Genomic DNA, 20722 nt, shown 5'->3' on the forward strand with positions numbered 1-20722 from the left:
AGTGGTTTAACACGCTGAATCTAAGTGCCCCTAGCTGAGCTGAGCGTAATATGCGTGCCGATAGCCAAATGAGGCTTAAACCAGCGTACCCCGTTTGCGCGGAGCTGCGCACTGCACAAACAAGCTAACCGACGGGCAACGTTGAGCAAGCCGTATCAAAACTGCCTTTACACAGACACACCCCTCAGCATGTCTAGACAGTCATGAAAAATAAAAAGTAGTGGCCAGGTTCGAACCCAGGACACTATACACCATAGTCAAGGTACCAAACCACTAAGCCATGACAGCAGTACCTATAAATGCAATAATAGCTAATATATAGGAATGAATACAAACTGGAGCATGACAATGCAGGTTTACTGAAGTTGATACAATTCCAAAATGGCCAATCACAGATATGTGTGGGAAAAACGGACTATATAAGCCCCATAGGCGGGAATACACAGCATAAACGATTGTAGAACTGAACTGCAGGCAGAATGACAGGAGTAGGAGAGGGTAGTTGCTTTCGAGCACAGAGGTGGGGCGTTGAGGAGTCCAGGTACATGGTCTGGCTCCTAGTCCACAATCATGAGGCCCAACTCATGCAGGGCCAGGTCCTCTGGGGAGCATACAGAGTTGAGGCGTGGGACCGGTTGGCTCATGATCTCACCAGTGCCACAGGGATTCCAAGGACTGGTGAGCAGGTCCGTCACCACCATGCGGACCTGAAGAGACGCAAGCAGGACCAACTGAACCTTTGGATCCAGGAGGCCCGGCAAATGCCCAACGCCCCACTACTGAGTAAGTTACATTTAATTATGTATGTAAGAAATTAAACTAGCTGATATTATGGAGATGTGTATTCCAATATTACTTCATTTATATTACAGCTGCAGGTGTCCGTTCTGCAAACCGCAGAGCCTATGGCGATAGGCTGGTGCGGTTGCGCCACCAGGCAGGTCAGTAATCCACTACCAGTAACTGTAAAGAAATATAAAAGTATGACAGTCAGCAAAAGAGTGCAGTGTAGTCACTAAGGAATAAAATGTGCAAGTAACAGTGTGAAAGTGTCTGCAAGTATTGCTTGATTACAAAAGTGTGTTTCAGCCTGTAAGCCAAACAGAACAATGAAAATGTCTGACACAAATTCTGAAATAAAAATGCCCCACCTGTAAGAAAATAGTACACAACCTGCAGCAGGCTGAAAAGTATAGCTGCAGAAGATGATGAAATCACATGTGTGAAATATATCCCTGTTGAAATACTGAAACATGACAGAAGTGAGACTGCTGGAAAGGATTGTAATAACTACAGGTAAAACATGTCAATAAAGCCTAGAAGTAAGTACCATCCTGAATAGTAAAATGAAAACAAGTGAGAGAGTGTGAGAAAGTGTCATGAATCCAGCAATACAGTAGTAATAACCCTGAATAAAGTATACTGCAGTCAAGACAGAATGAAATGCATGTGAGAATCAAAACCAAACAGCAAAATCTGTTCAAAGTGTTGCTGCATCTGGAATGTGTATCCCAAAATCTGGATATGTTGCTCTCAGTCTGCAATATGCAGATAGTATGATTGTCTGATATACCAAACATCCACACTTGTCTACAGCTATATAAAGCAAATGTAGCAGGATGATATAGCTGAACAAAGCTAGATATGAAATGTGTATGAAGAACAATAAAATGTATATTGATGTTGCAGTAACAGTCCTATCACCAAGTTGAAATAGTTATCATATAGGAAACTTTAGTTAGAACAGTAGTGTGTATATATCTGTAGCTATTAGAACTGTACAGCATATGTATTGGTATTTGAAGGTGTTAATATTATTTTCTTCACCCCACCCTATAACCACATATAACCCATTCCACGTGAAAATGGTATGTGCAATCACAATTAACACCCCTGGACGTTTGTCCTGTTGGGTCATATATATTTGCATGTCCGTTGATGCATCTGCCCTGTTCATACATCCAAACCTGATGGCCTGTTGCCATCAATTAACCCTGCATGTTGTTGGACTGTGTATTGCTGTTCAAATTATGCATGTGTTATGCACGCTGTTCAATGGTGTGAATATCTGGGTGTTTGGTTAATGGGAATACTAATGCATGCTGTTACAACTAATTGTGAATGGTATTATATGTCACTAACCCAAACTGTCATGACATAATGCAAAACATAGGATGACAGGGAAGGCGGGTTCCAGCGGACCCACCTCTCCCACCTCAGCTGGCGAGTGCACCTGGCACTAGTGCCGAGTCTGGACCCTCCTCCGGTGGCCCTGTGCCACCTGCAGGTGGAAGCACTGCAGGGGATGGGGCTCGCCCCCCCTCTGCAAGTGTGGCCGGAGGAGAACCACCACTCACCCTCCGTAGCATCCGGACTGTGGTGCGTAGGGAGATTCGGGACTCTGTTCTCGAGCCCCTATGCCAGCTTGAGGCATGGGTGGCACAACTTACGGGCATGCCTGTTGCCCGGCCTACACAGCCTCCAGCACAGCCCGTCCTGGGCAGTGAAGGAACAGTGGCAACTGCCTATGGGTGGGGATATCAGTTCCACTGTTGCCATCTGTGGGCTCATGGGCTCTGGATATCCAAACCTCCATCCCCGTCAATTGTGTAACCCCCCCACACGTGTCATACACCACCCCTGTATGCGTCTTGTTTGTCTTGTCTGTTTACCTATCCAACCTACCTCCCCAGCTGTACCGACTTCCTTCACCTGACATACCACTCTCACCTGAAAAAAAAAAAAAAGGGCACTCTGTACCCACAAAAAAATTACTCCCCATACACAGCTGCTCATTCCGCACATATGTCTACCAGACATGGAAACTATCATTTACAAATGGCTGTACAACAAGTATTACTGTTGTCCTTACACCTCTCTCAGGGGTGGAAGGTATCAAATGTCACACCAAATTACAAACATATGCACAGCTGTTGCTGATGAAGGAATGGGCAGCCATGGGCCTTACCTATATCCCTCCTGCAAAACCCAAGCTTGTTTCCCTACTGTCTTACCCTCTTTGTGACCCCTTTTTCACCACTTTCCTGTCTCTCCATTTTCATTTCTATCAAAGAAAATAGCGCGGGTGTGCGCAAGAGTAAGCACGTTTAAGCGGTTGTAAGTGGGTGTGCGCTTGTGTGCGCTGAGCTAAACGCCAGTGTGCATGCGTGAGCTCCACGCAAACCAGCGCTAACCCGGTTACAACTGCTTAAAAGTGCCTTAGTCACTTTGATTGACAGGTCTTGTAGTCAGTTCAGAAGCAAAATAAAATCCCACTGGCAGTCCCGAACCCAGGACCTTGGAAACAATAGTCTGCATGACTTACCACTAAGCCATGACTCTTATACAAGAACATTGTGCTAAAATAAATATATCATGTAATAGTAGGAATGAATGTAAAGGGAATATAGATGTGTAGTACACAAAGCATGTCATTTAGAATTACTGTCAAAACTAGTGGATTTCCATAATAGTAGTGTGTGAACAGAAACAGCCATGCTAGTTGGTAGCTAGTAGGTATTAATGTCACTATAGCACCTTGCAAGCCACACACATACTCACAGCAGGATAATCACTGCCCATACCCCACAACCTCTTACAGGAACACATCCGGACCAAGTAATAAAATATGTGGAGCAAAGGCCCAAAACCAGGGACACATTACAAATAATGTTACAACAAACGCAGACAGTTCAGAGAGTAACAGGGTCTGCATTTTGTGGGATGTTTGGAAGGGTATGAAGTCTGACACTTGAATGTTTGTCACTATATTCTGACTTGAGCCCAGAGTGATTTGCCAGAAAAACTTGTGCATGAGATATTGACCAAAATATGAGGCAGAAATGTGGACAACCTGCAAATATTTGTACACATGAGAGGTCTGACACCACCATATTTGAATAGTTAAGAGCCTAGACATAGCAACAGTGAATGACTTACAGGGATGCCCCACAGACTCCATGTGAAATGTACAAACAGTAGGCAGAAAGGTGTAACAACACATGCAATGGTAACTATGGAGTCCTGAAAGTATTCACCACTTGCATGGCAGAATAAGTGTAGTAATACATATGCTCATGCTAACCCACAGTCACAACTGCAGCATACCAGACAATTTAATGGGTGTACCCCACTGATATGTACCATTCCATGAGGCAGATAACAGATGAACCTGAAAGTCTCTGGGGCCTGCTCAGCAGCATACTCAAATACCCTAATAGATGTCAAGGCCCACACCATGGCCAGACCACACTGCATGCTGTAACACCCTAGCAGATATAGCAAGCATTCCAAGGTGTGAATGTACATGGAAAATAGGAAAGCTACAGCAGCACACTACAGTCAGGACACCTAGCAGGCATACAAGTAGTGACTGTAAAGGGCAAATATTGAAGCCTTAGCAACAAAGTGCAAGCAAAAGTGAAAGGAAAGCACACACACACACATTAACAGTAGTAGTAGTTGTAGGTATCAGTGTACATACACAGTTAGTACAGGAAACTGGAGAAATGAATGGAGGAATGTTAATCTACAACACAGCTGGAAATATGAGAGAGATACCAACCTTTACACTCACAGAACATTGTCCACAGCATAACAGCATGGTCCCTGCCCTTAAAATCTGAAAGGGCTACGCCTATCTCACATACCTTTTAATAGCACTGTTCTGAAATCACAGTGAGAACTGCAATCAGTACACAACTGGCTGCATGCAATTAGCAAATGCTGGCTAACAATTGGTGCAGAGGCCATCACATGGGCATATGCAGATACCTACAAAAGTATGCTGTACTCCCAGTCCACACATGCAATACTTTCATTGCACCCTGAGGAGGACGTGAGAGACAGACAGACAGAGAGAGAGAGAGAGAGAGAGAGACAGAGACAGAGAAAATTGAAATTAAGCAGACACAAACAAAACTGTTCAGCAACAGCCACCTGAAAACTGACAACTGGGAAGTGGAGCAGCAGGACAGAAAACCAGACGGCAACACAAGCAGCTGTGACAAACACAGGTAATGTAAAGTAATACTATAAAGGTCTACATACTGTGAACCCTCCATATGTGTCATTGGTCTGTATCCATATGTATATGAAGATGTGTAAAGGGCAGGGGACATACAGCAACTATCAGTGAAGGCTGTACATACATTTGTATGTGAGAGCATCTATGTGCACATATCAATGTAGGTTGACTGTAGGTTGTAGTGCAATGTACAAAGTAGGTTTCACAGTTATGTATGTTTAGCAGTATGTTAGTGTGTGTATACAGTATGGTAGACAAACATGTTGATATACCTGTCTATCATATGGATACGTATGTATGTCAACATATGTATGTATGTATATATATATATATATATATATATATATATATATATATATATATATATATATATGATATGCATATATGTATACATACATAGAGAGAGATGTAGGAATACATAGACAGATGTAGATAGATAGAATATGTACAAACATATATATGTAATGCACACATACAGATATAGATATATGTAGATACATATACATAGACAGACTGATCTGACTATCTACAGGTATGACTGTATATGACGACCTCAAAACACCCTGTCCCACCCCTCTGTCACTCTCACCCCTCTGTGTCCCCCCTCCACATCTATAGCAATATATGTACATCAATATATATATATATATATATATATATATATATATATATATATATATATATATACATATATATATATATATATATATATATATATATATATATATATATATATATATATATATATATATAGAGAGAGAGAGATGTATATAAATTCTGAGTGAGGCACATGTGTACAGATGTATTGCAACAGGTGCCTGGTGACAAAGGCATGGAGTGAACACCAGTGTCAAAACCGGAGTACCATACCACATTTCAAATCACCTACACCAGTAACCACCAGATATGTGATTGGCTGCCCACCACTGCATGTGTCAGGGGTGAACAGGGTCATAAATGTGTACAATAGTGGCCCCAATGATATTCACAGTGGCACACTATTCCTGGAATACCTGCACATGGTATGTGTCAGCAGACATGGTGTGTCAGCTATGGACATGTAGGTCGGTGTACCCTCCACACCACATAATGGATGCCATGGTATGGACCTCACATGACAGCTACAGATATGGAGAAGGACACAGTGACATGTACAACACTGTGACAATGCACTCAAACACATTACCAATGCACAGTGACTGACAACACCACAGAGTACACATATACTACCCACATAGAGGTTACCACTCCCGGATTTACATACGTAAGTCACACCCATGACAGATGTCCAACAACCATAGTAACACCTCACACCATCCACAACCTAAATGACTGCTGTGTGTCATCCATGCCACTGCAATAGAGAGCACATGTGGAGGTAAAAGTTCCTACCCACAGATAAGACATACCCTGCAATAAACCACACAGTGTTAAGAAGCAAGACTCCCCATGAGTACATGTCACACATACCCCTGCTGAATGTTAGTCAGATAGGTAATATGCCATATGAGTCACCCTGTGTAACTGTGTGACAGCAGCAGGTACCATCACACCACATGTGTCACAATGGTCAGGGTAGCAGAACAGTATGCTGCTGTAGTCCCAGGGCAATAGCATATTGTATAGTATTGTATTGTAATGTAATGTATTGTGTTGTATTGTATTGGTATGTTGAGGTGCCTCCTTCGTGGAGTGGAACCACTGCTGCTGTGCGCCAGTGTACAGGTACATATCCTGTAGTCAGGCTAGTGTTACATAGCACTTCTATATGTGTGTTTAGCTCCTGTCAGAGTTTATGTAGCATGCAACTGGGGATACCATCAGGTCCCAGTCATGTTGTGTATTCTGCATTCCTGAGGCGGCTCTCACCTGGACATCTGTGATGACAGGGAGGTTACAGTCAGCTGGGATAACTATGTCTTATTTTGGGGGAGAGGGCAGGGTGACACCTGCACTGAACCTGTCTGCCACAATGTTGTCAATATCTGTGGTGTCAGTGAAATATTTGTTGTTGTGTACTAACTATGGGCATAGAGGATGGATTCTGACCAGGTTGCTAACATAACTGAAGAAGGCCTTCTGGTTATCTGTAGTGTCCCTCTTGATTTCCCTCTCAAAGTTGCCCATGGATGTTTGTATGATGGAAAATAGATCCTTACTAGTGCTGCTCAGACATGCCCTCCCTTTATGGAATTATGCTCTGTCTTGCAGTAGCTTCCATCTTCTGTAATACAATCTGTCTATGGCTGGGGTCCACCAGACAGGATGCTGTCCCTTTGTGGAGAGTGTCTTGGTCATATATGGGATTGCATGATCCATGCATTCTCGGAGATGTCTGTAGAAAGCAATTGTGTAGGGGTCAGCATTGTGGGTTGTATCTGCCACTGGCCCAGTGGGCTGAAAGGATACCATGTCACTGTTACAAAGTGTAAAGTTTGCATCTGTAATGTTATTCACTATAGTCGTTTGTGCTGGTGGTGGAGGTGGGATATGTATATCCAGGGCAATTAGTGTGTGGTCAGCTCACAGTAGTTGATGATGTAGGCCATACAGTACCTAGATACAAACCCCAGAGTGAGGAGGTGCTCTTGACCTGAATCAGTGTTCTGACTGCTGGGGTTTGGTAGTATGTCATATGGAGTGTGCCAGGTACTGTTGCACAGTTGCTGGCTGAGCACTGATACCTGGCCATTTACATGTGTATCCACCAATAGACAGACAGATGCTATATATGTGAGATATGTTGTATCATAACAGTCGAGTAGCATGTGTAGTATGTGTGCCAAATTCTGCTGACATATATTGCTGATATCAGGTTATTTTCTTTTATTTTCAGGTACATGGCTCACGCGCGGAATCCCACTTACTCCACAGCTGAGGATGAGGAGATACACCAGAGCCTGGTGTGGGATTATGCAATACTCTTTTCCTGCACCAGCCAGAATCAGCAGGAGAGGGCTGCACTGTGGCAAGACCTGGTCCATCGGGTAAATGACATAGGCACGCATAATAGGACATATGAGCAGGTACGACATCACTGCAGTGATTTAATCAGAAATGTCCGTCAGCGTGTCTCCACAGGCAACAGGTCGCCACAGGTGGTGGGGTGGATACACATCCCCCACTCACCAGACTGGAGGGACTACTCATGAGTGTAGTGGCTCCAGTCCGCCAGCAACAACAACAGCAGCAGACATGCATTATGATGGAGGCTGGAGCCACGCAGCAGCAAGACAGTGAACATGCAGGTAATATGCCATATGTATAGTTGACTGTTGTGTACACTGGTAGTTAATGCATGTGTGAGGTGTGTCCTTGGTTTGTAGCTGTCACCATAGTATTTAATGTGCAAGTGTGATATCCTCAATATTAGCAGCTGACCTGTGAAAGGCGACTGTTGTACCACTGACCTGTATCATACTCAGTAACAATGGCACAGTTGTGCCCACTGACATTATTTTCTTCACGTCTGCAGGTCCCTCCAGTGTAACAGCAATGCAGCCTATCCATGCTGGTGAGTGTGTATTAACAATTCCTGTAATAGTCTTGATAGCAATATTCTGCTCACTTAGTAGTGCTCTTTGTATGCATGTAGGTGTGTCTGTGTCTGTGTGTTGATATCACGCATACTGAGTACTGTACAATTGTGTGAAACTGTGTGCATGTGTGCATGTGTGCATGTGTGCATGTGTGCACCTGTGCATGTGTGCATGTGTGCATGTGTGCATGTGCGCATGTGTGCATGTGTGCACCTGTGCATGTGTGCATGTGCGCATGTGTGCATGTGTGCATGTGTGCACCTGTGCATGTGTGCATGTGTGCATGTGCGCATGTGTGCATGTGTGCATGTGTGCATGTGCGCATGTGCATGTGTGCATGTGTGCATGTGTGCACCTGTGCATGTGTGCATGTGTGCACCTGTGCATGTGTGCATGTGTGCATGTGCGCATGTGTGCACCTGTGCATGTGTGCATGTGTGCATGTGTGCATGTGTGCATGTGTGCATGTGTGCATGTGTGCATCACTGGTAATGTGTAGACATTGTAAACTGTGTTTCCTGTTTCCCTCCCACAGGTTCTGGTGCTGCTCTGGTGTCATGTAGCAGGGAACCTGAATCAGGTGCCATGGGTACTGATAATGATGACATCTGTGTAATGGCACAGGAAGGTATGCCAGGGTCCGCCATTGGTCAGCCGATTGACAGTACACAGCTGTCGACCCCATCAATGCGCACAGTTATCCTGCCAATACACCCTTTGTCACCAATGTCCCTAGGTGATGGACAGCATACAGTGGGCATTGACCAGGGTAATGTGGTATCTGTGGCACATGCCTCCCCACACAGCAGCCATGGGCATGGCCCAGAGATGGTACCACACAGACAGATGTCCAGGGGTTCTCGTGGGAGCATCCATGGGCGTACTGCCCCTGTCAGATGTGCCCACAGAGGTCTTACAACCTCAGCTATGTTTCGGGCTGTCATGCAGGCACAGTCACGTATGGAACGGTACACCAGACAGGGTCTGAGGGAGCTGACAGCATGTCGCACAGCCATGACTGACAGTATGCGTGACATTGCGGCTGCCATCCGTGATTTCACCGATGTCATAGACAGACATTGTGGGGACATATTAGACCGGTTCCACAACTACATGTCCATGAGCCAGGGCGATGGTGGGCGGTTGAGGCGTCGACGTGGCCGTATGCCAGCAACAGCAGCAGCTGGCAGTCGTCGCGGATGACAACAGGGCCGCGGCCGCCCCCGTAGTGCCAGCAGCAGCCCCAGCAATGCTGGGTCTGTGCTGTCATCAGACCGCCCCAGGAGACCACGTGCACGTGGCTCTGGCCAGGCCCGACAGGGATCTGTGTCCAGTCAACGAACACCTGCTTCTGATGACAGTACCCAGTCTGGGTTGGTACCGGATATGGTCCGTAGCACCCCTGCAAGGCACAGGTACCGTGTCCGTGGCCAGAGACACTGATCTGTATGACCTGGCAGGTACAGTCTGTGGCTGTCCACAAACACCAGTATATGGCAGCCATGAGGTGGAACTGTGTGCATCCATACACACATGCGAATTGACAACACCTAGGGCTACCGCATACATGCACACACTGCATCAACATTGCCCCACCTTCTACTGCTGTCCCTCACCAACACACATACACATACATGTCAATCGGTGGTATCGGTGGCTGACTCAGGCATACCAAGTTCACACCCTGTGCATATGATGAAACTGTGCCACCTCCTGCAATCTGTAACAACTGTGCAGGTACAGGTTAACATGTTGCTGATGCACAGGGTGACCACATAGATGTGTAGTAATAGTATCATGTTGTTAACAGTACTGTGTGCTGAATTAATTGTGGGTATATCACAGCATGCCTGATGCAGTAAGGGTGTGATTGTCATGTACTGTTGTCTACACCCATGGTAAGTACCATAGTGTATCATCTGCACATGTTGGCATACTGGTGGTAATGATGTCAACAGAAGGCTACATACATAGGTAGCACAGGGGATAAGGTAATGAATGTAGTAATATGCAATGATGGACATGTAAACTGCAAGTGGCATGTTGCCCACACTGGACTCTGCAATGCGGATGTTTGAGGATGTTGATATGTGTGCAGTACTACACGACTGGTACAGGACACACAGGAGCACCCTAGCACTGCAAGCTCACATCTCATACCATGCTAGACAGCCCCAACACACAAAACTAACTGTCACAGGAGGGAGAGTCCCCATATATGTCAGGGATACTGTGGTGGCAGGCCAGGTAGCATACATCCTACTAAGTATGGAACCACTGAGTGAAGGCTCAGTGTCTGTTATTTGACATGTGTATTACTGCAGGTATGAGCACATGGGTTTCCATCCAGTTATTGTACATCCTGACAGTACATGGTCTGTACACTTGTGTGCGCTGAGACTGGACCCTAGCCATCTGACCCGTGTATTTCCATGTACATGTGCATAGTGCCTGCATATTTGCAGTGTTACCTACTGGAAGTGGTACAGCTTGTTTGTTGTACAATGGACTACATGCAGCCCTGTTTACTGTAGCTTTGTTTGCATGCATGTTTGCTTGCAATTACCCTGGAATACTGATCACACCTGCAATGCATAGTTATAGAGCTTCTGTGGACTCCTAGTGCCATCTGCATAGCTTACTATATGTATGTCCATGTCTCACTTGACAGAATGTCACTGTTTGTCCTGTTCACATGTACATTGCCTGTGACACAGTGCATATGACTTACCTGGCATGTGTCCACGTGAGCAGTCATATATGCTACTGCTAACTAATCACAGGCACTACACCTTCACATATTCATCTTCTGTTGAACCACCTGCTTCGCTAGGGATGGCCTGCACCTGTCACCCGTGGGCTTTCAGATATTGGCAAAGGCTCTTGCTACCCATAGTGCCTATGTTAGGCAAGGCTCAAATGACAAACCCACCTTCATAGGTATCACAAGGGATAAGAAACTAAGAGTAATGCTACCCAACGCCAGAAGTCTAAACCTCAAGATGCATGCACCAAACTCTCCTTGGCATGGAGAACATCGATATCTGTGCAGTAACAGATGCCTGGTTCAGGGCTACTGAGAGCACACCAGCACTACCAGGTTTAACCTCATACCATGCTTTTCAGCCCCAAAACTTGGAATGAACCACAAATGGAGGAGTATTGATATTCATCAAAGATACCCACACCTCCAGGTTGGTGGCAAAGCACCAAGCATCAGAGACTATCCATGTGCAACTAACAATGGGTGAAACTGCCTTCCAGGTTATAGCCTGCTACAGACCACCCTCCCAAACCCAAGAACTGCACTTGGCCATCCTGTGAACAGTGGAAATATGAAGGTCTCTCCAAACACCATTATATTGGGCGACAACTACCCAAACATGGACTGGGAGCATGACTCTAGCTCCAACACCCTAGGCCAAAGATTCCTAGAATATATGAGCTCAAATGCTATGGAACAACTTGTTACCACTCCCACAAGAAGGGGAACATACTGGACCTGATCATCACCAACATGGGGACTCTATGCTCCAGACCAGAAGTGTATCCCTCACTGGTAAGATCGGACCATAAACTAATCTCACTGGATATTCACATCCCGACCCCACCACCTGCCCAGAACACCACAGTGAACAACTTCTCTAAAGCAAATTCACACTCCTCAAAACTGAGGTGGAATCCTTCAAAGCCCCAGGGCCTGTGGAAACTACAGACCAGACCGCAGATTCCTCTATAAACGCATTCTATGGACGCCTTCAGGAATGCATGGATCATGTGATCCCGAATAAAACCAAGACCCAATCCTCCAAAGGCAGACGTCCTGTCTGGTGGACCCCAGCCATAAACAAACTACACAATAGAAGGAGGAAGCTACCAAATGATACAGCAAATTCACAAATAGGGAAGGCATCACTGATCAGTATTAGCAAATAACTACAGGCACTCATAAGATTGTCTAAGGCCAGCTTCGACAGAAATTGCACAGGACACTAAGGATAATCACAAGGCTTTCTTTAGTTATGTTAGGAACCTGGGTGGTAATTCCCAGATATGCTCAGAGGTAGTCCAAAATGTCAATAGAAACACCAAACCCACAGACATTGCCAACATTCTAGCTGACAGGTTCAGTGCAAACTTCTCACCCCCCTCCACACTGAAAGGGCAAATATGTATCCCAGCAGAGTGCTGCCCCCCTGACATCTCAGATGCTCAGGTAAGAGCCGCCCCCTCCAAAGCAATACACACTGCATCAATGGGACGAGACAGTGTCCCGGGCTGTGTCCTACATGACCACCAAGACGTGCTACTACCAAACATAAACCTACTGTTCAATCCCAGCCTTACTACAGGATATGTGTCCAAAGTGTGGCGTGCAGCAACAGTGGTCCCTCTACAGAAAGGTGGTGCCTCAACGGATCCTGGACACTATCACCCCATAAGCCACACTAGCTTGGTCTGCAGAGCTATGGAAAGGATCATCATGGACCACATAGATATAGATATTGCGGACCTACAGACACTGGTTCATACCCAGTTTGGCTTTGTTAAGGGCAGATCCTGCCTCTCAAACCTGGTTGATTTCTTTGAAACAGTCACCAAGGCCATTGACGAGGGAAGGTGGTTCACACAGCCTACCTGGACCTCGCAAAAGCCTTCAAAACAATACCCCACTCGGGCATTCTAGAGAAGCTCACCAGCTTAAATAAGCCCCTATGTCACTAGATGGATTGCACACTGGCTCAAGGACAGAACCCACATGGTTAGAATTGCTGGAGCCATGCCAGACTCCAAACCAGTTACGAGTTGTGTCCCACAAGGCTCAGTCCTGGGACCTCTCTTGTTTGGTATATATTTATCGGAGGTACAGGCCAACATGGAAGGACTGTGGCTGACCAAATATGCAGATGACTGCAAACTGGCCGCCATAATCGACTCTCCAGCCGACACAAGCATCTTCCAAAGGGGCATCATAGAAACAGACAACTTGTGCCAGAGCCATGGCCTCCAGCTGAATGCAAAAGTGTGTATAGTCATCCCTTTGGCAAAAACAAAGTGCCCACAAAGTACCACATAGGTGGTACTCCATTATGTACAGAAGAAGTAATTAGGGACCTGGGGACCCAAGTTGATAGCAATCTCTCATTTGACAACCACGTGGCCAAAGTGGTTAGAAAGACATTGTATATAGCCCACCCCATCATGAAGGGATTCACATCTACATCAGGGGAGGACATCGTGCCTCTTTACTCATCCCTCATCAGGCCCATAATTGAGTACAATCCCCTGTCGGGATGTACCTTACCAGACACCTGCAGCAACTGGAAAGACCCCACAAGTACCTCACCAAGAGGATCAAAGGGCTCAAACAGATGCCATATGCTGACCGGTTAAATAAACCCCAGCTCTACTCAGTGGCATACCGCCTGTTCAGAGGCAATCTGTGCCTAATGTATAACACCATGTCGAACCCGGAATTAATGGGCATGCTGCACCTGAGAATATCCAAATCCCATCGGGATACATGCTTGAGAGACCTGAGCCTCAGCACTGAAATAAATAGGACATGCTGGAGGGACAGATTCATAACCCAGAGGCTCACTTCACTCTGGAATAAAATCCCAGTCCAGGTTAGGAAGAGTCCCTCATTGACTCTCTTCAAGAGGAATCTTGATGAGTGGATGGGACATTGTAGGTTTACCCCGGGTATCACTTCTGTGTCACTGTTAGACAGAGGCACAGTATACTAACCTCGGAAAAGGGCATGGCAAGATATATTTACATTGGATGGCGACAGCCAAACACATTCTGGCTAGGTTCTTAAATGCCCTAGGGCAGATTGCCTAGTATGATGCTATGAACCTATGAACCTATGTACCTTGTTCCCCATTAGCCCTATGTGCTGTTAATCACCATGGCAATCACAATACTATGGTAGCATGTTCAAAGGTCAGTTGTCAGTCACCTCTATGCTACAGTTGTGGAATATGTGGGTCATGTGGCAATGTCACAGCTGCCACATGTACACAGTCAACCCTCTCCCCTACACATGGATGTACAACACATGTATGAGATGGAACCACATAGCCAAACTGGGGACTAAGCACTCTGAACCCAGTACTGGCATAACCTGTCAGGTGGCATGCAATACTACAGTGACTACAATACCAGTCTGATGTAGACCTACACTGACAGCAATACAAGCACGTGAACACACTGGGCCATTCGTGGAGCCTTAGAATAGCATCCTGCCTGAGCGGCACACACCTCTGCAGCTGGCACACAGGCATACATTATGCCTGAACACATCACACATAACACATAGCACACAAATCCTGTGTGCCAGTCACAGCCTGTAAGGCTAGACAACACACCTGCCACAGTTGTGTTAGCTACCTTTATTGTCCGGTACAGTATGGTCACGCTCACCAGGCTGGACAAGGTGAAGGTCACAGTGATATGCCTGTGGGGCACTATGGTCCACCACATAACACAAGCATACAGGTCAGTCAGAGGCATGGACACATATGACTCAGTCATTGTCCATGCCACATACCTTCTCCTGCTGTACTTGTAGGGTGCTGACATCATCAGTGTTTAGAAAGGGGAATGTGCATCCTGTAGTCTGTTCTCCTAGTTGCCAAAAGGGACATTTCCCTCGCACACATTAACCCCGCTCAGCCAAAAACACACACTTGCCATTTGCAGGATTCAAACCCCTATCTAACTATGTTATGACACTCGAGATGCACGCATTAGCAGAGCGCGCTATTTGCATTACTGGGAGGTTTCTCTTCTCTTGCTGTACTTATAGGGTGCTGACATCATCAGTGTTTAGAAATGGGAATGTGCATCCTGTAGTCTGTTCTCCTAGTTGCCAAAAGGGACATTTCCTTCACACACACTAACCCCCCTCAGCCAAATACACACAAACTTGCAGGATTCAAACCCCTATTTAACTATGTTATGACACTCGAGACAGATGCATTAGCAGAGCGCACTATTCGCATTGCGGGGAGGTTTCTCTTCTCTTGCTATACTTATAGGGTGCTGACATCATCAGTGTTTAGAGAGGGGAATATGCATCCTGTAGTCTGTTCTCCTAGTTGCCAAAAGGGACATTTCCCTCACACACAATTACCCCCTCAGCCAAACACACACACTTGCCATTTGCAGGATTCAAACCCCTACCTAACTATGTTATGACACTTGAGACGGACGCATTAGCAGAGCACACTATTCGCATTACTGGGAGGTTTCCCTTCTCCTGCTATACTTATAGAGTGCTGACATCATCAGTGTTTAGAAAGGGGAATGTGCATCCTGTAGTCTGTTCTCCTAGTTGCCAAAAGGGACATTTCCTTCACACACACACACACTAACCCCTCAGCCAAACACACACACTTGCCATTTGCAGGATTCAAACCCCTACCTAACTATGTTATGACACTTGAGACAGACACATTAGCGGAGCGCTATTCGCATTACTGGGAGGTTTCTCTTCTCCTGCTATACTTATAGAGTGCTGACATCATCTGTGTTTAGAAAGGGGAATGTGCATCCTGTAGTGTGTTTTCCCAGTTGCCAAAAGGGACATTTCTCTCCCACAGACTTGCACACACACCAACCCCACTCACTGAGCATTTGCAGTATTCAAACCCCTACCTAACTATGTTATAACACTTGAGACAGACGCATTAGCCAAGCATGCTATTTGCATTACTGGGAGGTTCCTTTTCTCCTGCTGTACTTATAGGGTGCTGACATCATCGGTGTTTAGAAAGGGGAATGTGCATCCTGTGGGGAGGCAGACGCCAAGCACACTCTGGCTAAGCTGTCATTCCCTAGGGCAAACAGCCTAGTGTTGACCTCTACACCCATATGTTTAATTGTCAAATGCACATTATTTGTTGCTGATAGACTGTTTGCACGTCTTTATTGCCATAGCATTCCCTGTTTGTATGAACAACTTGTGTATCTGTGGAAGATGTTTGCATATGGGAGGGATCCACTATATCACGTATGTCTCTGTAGTCATTTAACTGTGTGCACTGGGCAGACTGCTGTAATGTGGTTGGTTCCTGGAATAACACATAAAAATACCAGATATGTGTGGCCAACTGCTAAACTGAGATTTGGCCTAAGTGTGTGAGCATGCCCAGTTCAGCCTTCCCATGGCCTGTTGTCTGACATATGTCTCATTTATCAAAGTGTGTGAGCATGCCCAGTGTGAGCATTCCATATGTTGAACTCTGCAGCCCACCACATTTGTGGATGAGTGTGAACTTCAACAAATATCTCCCATTTATGGTTGTGTGTTGTGTGTCATGTTGTGTAGTTACTGTACAACTGCTTTGTGTGTGAACACAACAGGATTATACTGTGCCTGCAGGGTTTGCATGGGATACTTTGCATACAGTTGTCAACATCCTTTCACACTGACCTAACACTGTAGTACTGTATAGTGTACTGGTTCAGTACTTTGACTGTGGTGGACAGTATCCTGGGCTTTAGTGCTATCACTGCTTTACATTTCCATAGTGAGCACAACAGCCTGGTTAGGGGCCAGTTGTGTACATCTGACCATGTTGCATTATGTTCAGATATGAACTACTTAAACCAGGCTTGTCCAACATTGGTAGTGTATTCCACAACATAGGTGTACATTTGCAAACACTAGCGATGTGCCCTAGTCCATTTCTAATGCTAGTCGGAGAGTGTGTTTGTCCTTCGACACACATTGTAAGTGGAGTTTGCCATGACATATGTCATGGTTAGTATACTGTGCCTCTGTCTACCTGTGACATGACAGTGATACCCAGGATAAAGCTACCATCTCCCATCCACTCATCAAGATTCCTATTGAGGAAAATCGATAAGTGACTCTATGGGTAGCCTGTACTGGGAGTTTACTCATGGGTGGGGGTGGCTTCTGTGTTATGGATCATGCAGTACAGCTTGTCCTATGTAAGTCAGTGCTGGGGTTCAGGTCTCTCATGTGCATAGCTCACTGCCATTCAGATTGTACAAGGTGCAGCATGTTTATTGATACCAGCAACACAGGCAACACATGGCATCTGTGCAAGCTCCTTGATACTCCTGGTGAGGTACTGTTGGGGACTTTACGGTTGATGGAGGTGTCTGCTGAGGTACATCCCACAGGGGCTATTGTAGTCAATTGTAACGCTGATGAAGGATGACTGCAGAGCCACAATGACCTCCCCTTATCTAGATCTGACAACCTTCATGATTAGGTGGGTATATGGTATGTTTCTGTAAACACTACAGCACATGTTTGTCCAATGCAGGATATCTATCACCTTGTGTCCCCAGGTCTCTCATTACATGTTAAGTACGTAATGGGTTAACACCTATGTGGTAATTGGTGGGCACTTACTGTATATCCACGGGGTTGACTATACACTTTTCTGCAATTAGCTTGCTGACATGGCTATGGCACCAGTTGTCTGTTTCTATGTGGCCCTTTGTGGGATGCTTGTGTCAGCTGGTGGATCATATATGGTGAGCAGTTTGTAGTCCTCTGCAAACATGTTCAGACACAGTCCTTCCATGTTGGCCTGTACCTATGGGACATATATACCAGACGAGGGAGATCCCAGGACCAAGCCTTGTGGGATGCCAGTTATATCTGGTTTGTAGTCTAACATGGCTGCAGCATGTCTGACCATGTCTGTTCTGTCCTTGGTCTGGTTTGCAACCCCTCTACTGACATAGGGGTTTATATTTAAGCTGGTGAGCTTATCTATAATGAACATGTAGGGTATTGTATAGAAGCCTTTGCAAGGTCCAGCTACGCTGTGTGGACCACATTGCCCTCATCAATGACCTTAATGACTGTTTCAATTGAGTCAAACATGATTAGGGCAGGATCTGCACTTAAGAAAGCCACACTGGGTAGGGTCCGGTGTCAGTAGGTCCCCAATATCTTTATGTCTGCGGTACATGCTGATCCTTTCCATAGCTGTGCAGACCGAGCTTCTCAGGATTCTGGGGTGGTAGTTTTCAGTATCCATTCAGGCAACACCTTTGTTGAGAAGGACCACTGTTGTTGTACACTGCTCTTTGGGTACATATCCTGTGGTAAGGCTGACATTGAGCAGTAGTGTGATTTGGCATTCCATTCGTCTTGGAGTCCATGTTGGACTCAGCCCAGGACACCATCTCATACCATTGCTGCTGTGTGTTTTGCTTTGTAGATGCTGGCTGTTACCTCAGCATCTGCAATGTCAGGGGACCAGCAGTCTGCTGGGATAGATATTTTGCATTCTGGGGGTTGCACTGCACCTGTCAGGATGTATGTTGGCAATATGTGTGTGTGTTTGGTATGTTGTTTGTGATATTTGTGTGATTCAGAGCATATCTGTGAATTCCCAACACGGTTCCTACCATCAGTTGTGAAAGCCTTGGGATTATCCTTAGTGTCCTGTACAATTTGTATCTTCATAGGTTCATAGGTTCATACTAGGCTATCCACCCTAGGGCATTTGTTAGCCTAGCCAGAGTGTGTGTGGCTTTTGCCACCCCTTGCTATGTGAATATTATGGCCATTTATGATTTGCTTTGCTGTGCCTCTGTCTGGACATGACACAGTGAAGACCCCAGTGTAACTCTACAATCATCCATCCACTTGGCAAGATTCCTGTTGAAGAGTGTCAGTGAGGGGCTCTGCCTAACATGGAGTGGGATTCTGGTCCAGGGTGTGGGGAGCCTCTGGATTATGTATCTGTCCCTCCAGCACATCCTATTTCATTATTTGTTGAGGTTGACATCTCTCACTCTCACAGCTCCGATGGCTTTGAGTTTTCTGGGGTGGAGCATGTCCATTACTCCTGTGTTGGGCATGGCCTTGTACAACAGGCATGCAATGCCTCTGTGTAGGCAGTATGTGACTGCATTCAGCTGGGGTGTCTACAGCCAGGCAGCATATGACATATATTTGAGACCCTTTATCCTCTTGGTGAGGTACCTTTGAGGTCTTTCTAACTGCTGCAGGTGTCAGGTAAGGTACATCCCATATGAGGCATTGTACTAGATTATGGGTGTGATAAGAGAACAGTATAGGGGCACAATGACCTCTGTTGACGTAGATGTGAATCCTTTCATGATACAGTGTCCAATGTAGACAGTCTTCCTAGCCACATTGGCAATGTGAGTGTCACATAACAGGTTACTGTCCACTTGTGTCCCTAGGTCCCTGATTACTCCTTCCATACATAATGGTTTACCACCTATGTGGTAATTTGTGGTACCTTGTTTGGTATTTGGTGGGACATTCATACTGTCCAGTGTCTTCAGGACAGCTGGGTGGGGTTCCTGTGTGTGAGAGTGTGGTCTGTAGCATGCTACAGACTGTACAGCAGTCTTGCCTACAGTTAGTTGCACATGGGTGGACTCCAATGCCTTGTGCATTGTCAGTTACCTGGACGTATGGGTGTCTGTGCTGAATATGGATACTCACCCTCCTTTTATGTTTTGTTCCAGGTTTTGGGGCCATGACACATGATATGTGGTATAACCTGGTAGTGCTGGTGTGCTGTCAGGAGGCTTGCAGCAGGTTTCTGTCACTGCACAGACATCGATGTTCTCCATACTGGGGATGGCCTCGAGCATGCATATTGGGGTTTACACATCTGGCATTGGTCAGCATTACCCTTATGTTTCTTTCCACTTATGTTTTCTAGGATGGTGGGTTAGTCTTTTCAGCCTTGCCTACAAAAGGCTCTATGGAGGTGGCAAAAGCCTTATCCAATATCCAGACACCCAGGGGTAACAGGTGCAAGCCATCCCAGGAACAGCTGCGTGGCTTGTCAAGCATGACATCCCAAGCAGACAGACATTGGATCCCCTTGGAATGACACCAGTAAGTGTGCCACTTGCTATGACTGATCATTCCGTGTTTGTACTGTGGCATTATTCTTGGTAAGGGTAGGATGCTGCAAACGGTGAGTGTCATACCAGCCTGGACTACATAATCAGAGAGCTCATCTATGTCTCTTTTCATGTAGTCTAGGGAGGTACATCTCAGGTCATTCACACCAGCATGGACTATGACTGCATCATATTTCTACTTGCTTTGGGGTGACCTGCATACTTGTGTTATGTGGCGTATTGTGGCAGCCTACAGGCAGCTTACTGT

The sequence above is a fragment of the Protopterus annectens genome, chromosome 13.part0 (genome assembly GCF_019279795.1).
Source record: "Protopterus annectens isolate FY-2018-M chromosome 13.part0, PAN1.0, whole genome shotgun sequence".
Lineage (NCBI taxonomy): Eukaryota > Metazoa > Chordata > Ceratodontiformes > Protopteridae > Protopterus > Protopterus annectens.